General features: G+C 41.8%; 1 pseudogene; it reads left to right on the forward strand.

Annotated features, from left to right (window-relative positions):
- The first annotated feature begins 3855 nt into the window (after positions 1 to 3855).
- LOC122914704 lies at positions 3856 to 4024 on the forward strand (annotated as a pseudogene).
- Positions 4025 to 5816: the final 1792 nt, after the last annotated feature.

The raw sequence follows: 5816 nt of genomic DNA on the forward strand, positions 1-5816 counted from the left end.
CAGAGTCCACAGTCTCTCATGCTTCATTTCTCCTTCCAATATCTCCCAACTCCCTTCTCCACTCCTTCTCCCAATGTCCTCCGTGTTACTCTTTATGCTCCACAAGTAAGTGAAACCATATGATAATTGACTCTCTCTGCTTGACTTACTTCATTCAGCATTATCTCTTCCAGTCCCGTCCATGTTGATACAAAAGTTGGGTATTCATCCTTTCTGATGGCTGCGTGATAGTCCATTGTATTTTTTACTTTTAAACTAGACTTGTAATTGATTTATGAAACACAATCACAATATTAAAAAATCTGACTTAGACTTTATTTACCTTTAGCAGTGAGCTTTACACAGTCATATGTTTTTTTTTTTTACCATGTTAATTAGCATCCTTTTCATTTTAGCTTGTAGAATGTCCTTTAGCATTTCTTGTGAGATGTTTCTAGTAATGGTGAACTCCTTCAATTCTTTTCATTTGGGAAAGGCTTCTTCTGTATTTTTGAAGGACAGCTTAGCTGAGGATGGTATTCTTGGTTGGCAGTTTTGTTCTTTCAACATTTGGAATATACCACCCAATAGCTCCTGGTCAGATGTGGCTTCAGGCTGGAAAGTGCCACTGACTGCTCTGTTCTTTAGGTTAGGCAGCAGGGTGTTCTCTGAAGTTGGGTAGGGCTGGAGACTGTGCGCCAGGGTCATGTGAGGTTGCTGTCTAGTTAGGTGGGGCTGCAGGCAATGATCTGTGATTGTGCTGGATCCCTGCCTGGTTAAGGACGCAGGTTGTGTTTAGCAATCAGGTAGGCCTTTATGCTAGACTCTGCTGCTGGGTGGGATTTTAGCCTGGGCTGTATGGTTAGATGGTGCTATAGGCTGGGCTCCAAGGCTGTTCATTGTTACTGTTCAGGTCCCTAGTTATTCAGGGTCAGAGGATATACTCAGTAATAGGACAGGGCTGCTGGGTTGGCTCCCTGCCTGGTCAGGCCATAAGAAGTGTTCATGGCTCCCAGGTGTCTGTGTTCATGCTTCCCAGAGTGGTTGGACTGGAGGCTATCCTTAGTATTGAGGCAGAACTATGAATTTGTTCCTTTGTCCCGGTGAGCCAGAGTATGTGCTCCACCACTGCTAAGTATCTGTGACCTTGCATCCCAGAAGGGACATTGGAGACTATGCTGTGCAATTGGGTGGGACTGGGAATTTGCTCAGCTGCCCAGGCAGGGTCATAGTATGGGCTCTATAGTTGTTTTGGCCATTGGCTAGGGATGTGAATTAAGCAGAACTGCCAACTGAACTTCCTGGCCAGGCAGGGACCACTGTGAGCAGGAACTTGGTCATCCAAGATCTGATGCTGGTTGCTGTAAGCCCCATCCCCTTCCCTGTCTCTATATCATCTCCAGTGTCTGAGTTCTGTAGGTTCACACAGTGTTCCCCATGAGCTCATCAAGTGGGGCTCCTGAGACGTGTCTCAGAACACTTCAGAAGCTGCATGTCCACCTCAGGTTTTCTTTTTCCTGCTGGAGAAGCTGTGGGCCCAGGGAAGACCTCTTGCTGTAGCTGTGCTGGCTTGGGAGGGAGGCAGTGCAGTCAAGGTTAAACCGCTCATCTTATCTTATAACAGGCATTAAAACAGATAAGGCTTCTGTTTTTCCTCGCCTCTTTTGTTGTTTTTGGTGGTATTTCAGCTTCACCTCTGGGTTCTGGGATTTACACAATGATGTTTTGTCTATGGATAGTTGCTAATTGGCCTTCCTGTGAGGGGGACTGAGGTTGGGAATAAACTATGTCACTCTCTTAATGCAGTCTACTGGGGATTTTGGAAAGGCAATGGTTGGAGGAGGTCATTGAGAGGACGTGACTGCTGGTTGGTCAGACAGAGAGCTGGACCCCAGCAATTGCAAGATGCTCCCCCATTCCTGTCCTGGGAGTGTATGTTCCACATGCCTTCCCTGAGCTAGAAGCTGCCAAAGGACACAGCTTTGACAAAGCAATATGGTGTTGAGGCCATCTGGACAGTATATGTGACTGAAGCTAGTTAAAGTCTCTAAACTTTTAAGATTTGGCAGGTGGTTGTAAATTGTATTGTAACTGGCTAAGACAAGCCATGTATTTAAGTTCCCTTGTGGATTAAATCTTCCACCTACCAATACAGAGTGGTCTGCCTCTTTCTTAGGTCTCCCCCTATTCTCTGTGTATAAGGACTGTTCTCAGATTTCACCTGGGAGCCTCCTGAGGTTGTGTACCAACAGAAACTTCATTTAAAATGTCCCAAACAGAATTCTTTTTTTTTTCATTTATTTATTTTCAGCATAACAGTATCATTATTTTTTCACCACACCCAGTGCTCCATGCAATCTGTGCCCTCTATAACAGAATTCTTATTATTCCCTGCTATTCTGGTTCTAGCAACCATTCCCATTTCAGGAAATGGCAAGTCTGACATGATACCTTGGAGATAACCTCGATTTCTCTCCTTCTTTATCATCTTAATCAAAACATCGGTACATCTCATTATTCTACCTTTAAAATTTATCCAAAACCTGACCACTTCCTAAAACCTTCACTGCTACTGTCCTGGCCCAAGACACAAGCATCTCTTGACTGAATTATTGTGATGGTCTCCTAATTGGTTTTCTTACATTTCTCTCTCCCTTTCTTTCTTCTCAAGACAGCAGACAGAGATCTTGGCAAAATATGACCTTTGTTTACTACTGTAATAATGTAATGCCCACTAGCATTCCCTATCATCTTTAATCTGTTCTATTTTCTTCATAGGACTTATTACTATATGCCTTGCAGATCAAATTTTATTTATTTATTGTCTGCTTCCACTTCCATTATATCTGTTGGGGATATGAAGGATTTAACCTTTGCGAGACTAAGAACCATTTTTTTTTTTTTTTAACTTCCAAATCTCTTGCACCTCGAATAGTGCTTGGCTACATTCTACAGGCTAAGGACCCAGTACTATTTGTTGAATGAAGGCATGATGACATCTTTTTCTCAGGGAATTCCTGTAGATTACATTGTTATCACCACTATCATTATTGAACGAGAGGGTGAGGCACTGGAGACTGTCAGTGAGTCGTACATGAATTCATGAATGTGAGAATTGGAAGATACAATGGAGATGATTGAGCCCTGCTCTGTCTTTTTATATAGAAGCAGAGCTAGGGAGAGTGAGAAGTGGAGAGGTGAATGACGTGCCTAAGTTAGTAGGTTATCATTTATGACCGGAGCCAGTGCCCAGCTGTCTTGGCCCCTGTCCAGTCCTTGCTTTCCTCTCTCTTCATTCTCCTTTCCATTCTCAGAAGTTCAGAGAGGGAAAAAAATTCCTTTTATGTCTTTCTTTAAACTTTCTTCTATTACTACTCATAACTGGGTGTCAAAACTTTACGGATATCTCACTAAACTAATTGAAGCAGATTTGGAAACTTTCTTAAGTTATACTTTAATTGAGAGTTACCCCCAAGAGAAAAAAAAATTCCATGGGGAAGTTGTTCCCTTGATCGTAGTGTGTGGCTTAATTTATTTTAAATAATAAAAGGATCTGAGTATTTACTCAGAACTCTTGGACTCTCAGTGGGTGGGTACATTTTTTACATCTAAACCAGGATCTTAAGGTCTTTGAATTGGCTAAATTTCTGTGACATTTGTTTATTTTTTGGATATTATAAATCCAAATATCCACCCAGATCTAGGTCCTCTGAATTTTTGTCTTTTGTGATTCATCTTAGATGCCATCTATTTGTTTTTTAGAAGCCCCCAGGAACATGGTGTTTCATTTTTGCGGACAAGGTCTGATCCTTGAATCACAGTAGCGACAACCACCCACTGCCTTCAGAAGGTGGCTGAGTGTTGTTGAAAGAACATAGCTTTGCGCAGTGGCAGTATCGTAGCCAATGAGGTTTATCCGAGGCGCGATTATTGCTAATTGAAAGAACATAGATTTCTGAGTTAGTAGCCTGGCAAAGACCTAGTGTATGGCTTTGGGAAACAATGAACCTCTCTCAGCCTCTCTTATCTCATCTATAAATAGAGGAAGTTAGAGTACAAGGTCTCTGAATATTTTCAGCACCACCGTCAGAGGGGCTTAGCTTAGTGTGACCTGGACTTTGCTCATTGGGCCTGTCAGTGAAAAATCAGCTGGGTGGGGAACATTAGACAGAGCACCTTACTTGTCCAGGGACCAGTATTCCCAGAGAGGAATCCAGTGCTCCATACCATCCTGTTTCTTCAACCAGATCATCACCTTGAAAATGATCTATTCCAACAGAGTGACTGTTTTCATGCTGAATTGGAGGCACCTGAGAATATTTGAGATCCATCTGACCCAATTTCTTGTTCCAAAGCAGAATGAAGCCACACCAGGTTTTCTGACTTCAAGGTAGGTGACATGGCTGGAAAGGAGGTGCAAAGTCTCTAAGCAGCCACTGGATATTGGGCAAGTTGGTTCCTCTTTTTAAGCCACAAGTGTTCATTTGTAAATGAGGCGGTTTGCTTTGAATATGTATTTTTTGAGAGTAATGAATTCCATTTACTTATTTATTTTTATTGTGGAGAGATTATATAAAACAAAAAATTTGGTAATTTTTTTTTAAAAGATTATTTATTTGACAGACAGAGATCTCGAGTTGGGGGAGAGGCAGGCAGAGAGAGAGAGAGAGGAGGAAGCAGGTTCCTCACCAAGCAGAGAGCCCGACGTGGGGCTCGATCCCAGCACCCTGGGATCATGACCTGAGCTAAAGGCAGAGGCTTTAACCCACTGAGCCACCCAGGTGCCCCCAAATTTGGTAGTTTCAAACTCCTTTATAATTTTAGGATTCTGTGAGGTACTGTTTGGGAATGATGAACTAGGAGTGTGTGATTAGGTCATCTGAGATCAGCCACATTGGTACATTTAGCTCTCTCTTACATTTACCTCTGGGTGTTGTCTGCATTCTGTCATTCTCCTCTTTTCCAGAGTCCAGCGGGTCACCTGATGTGCAGTCTGCATGTTCATGTACTGATTTAGGCTTTGACATGCTCATTACATTTTCTTTCCATGCCCCTTGGTGAGGCAGTATTGTTGGGGAGAGAGGAGGTATTTTTTTTTTATGTTTGTTTGTTTGTAGTCTACTTAATTTTATTATGTTTTTACTATGTCATGTTAGTCATCATACTATACTTCATAGTTTTTGATGTACTGTTCCATGATTCATTATTTGCATTTAACACACAGTGCTCATTGCAATACATATGGGAGGAGGTATTTCTTACTAGCTCTGTGGGAGAGATGGTAGGAATGGCTGGTGGTAGATAGCAAAGAGAGGAATAAATGCAGAAAAGACAGAGATGATAGAGATGATAGGAAAGGAACATGTGGTTTTCATAGAGGAAGGTTTTCAGTTACTCCTCTTAGGGATGAAGGCTGGAAAAACTGGATCCTCTTCTAAGATTCCTTTCTTATCTCTGAGTGACCTCTCATATTGGTCCTAGGATATTTTGCTTAATTTCTCTAGTGGGTCCTAAAAGGATCAAGTTCATACTCTCATAACAAATATTTCTCATCAGACTCACAGATACAGAGAATGATCTAGTGGTTTTCAGAGAGGAAGGCATTGAGGAACTGAGTGAAAATAGGTTAGGGAGATAAAAAGATAAAAACTTCCAGTTAAAAAATAAATACAAATGGTTATCAGACACATGAAAAAATGTTCATCATCACTAGCCATCAGGGAGATTCAAATTAAAACCACAGTGAGATACCACCTTATATCAGTTAGAATGGCCAAAATTAGCAAGACATGAAACAACGTGTGTTGGAGAGGATGTGGAGAAAGGGGAGCCCTCTT

This window comes from Neovison vison, chromosome 7, assembly GCF_020171115.1.
Source record: "Neovison vison isolate M4711 chromosome 7, ASM_NN_V1, whole genome shotgun sequence".
NCBI classification, from domain to species: Eukaryota; Metazoa; Chordata; class Mammalia; order Carnivora; family Mustelidae; genus Neogale; species Neogale vison.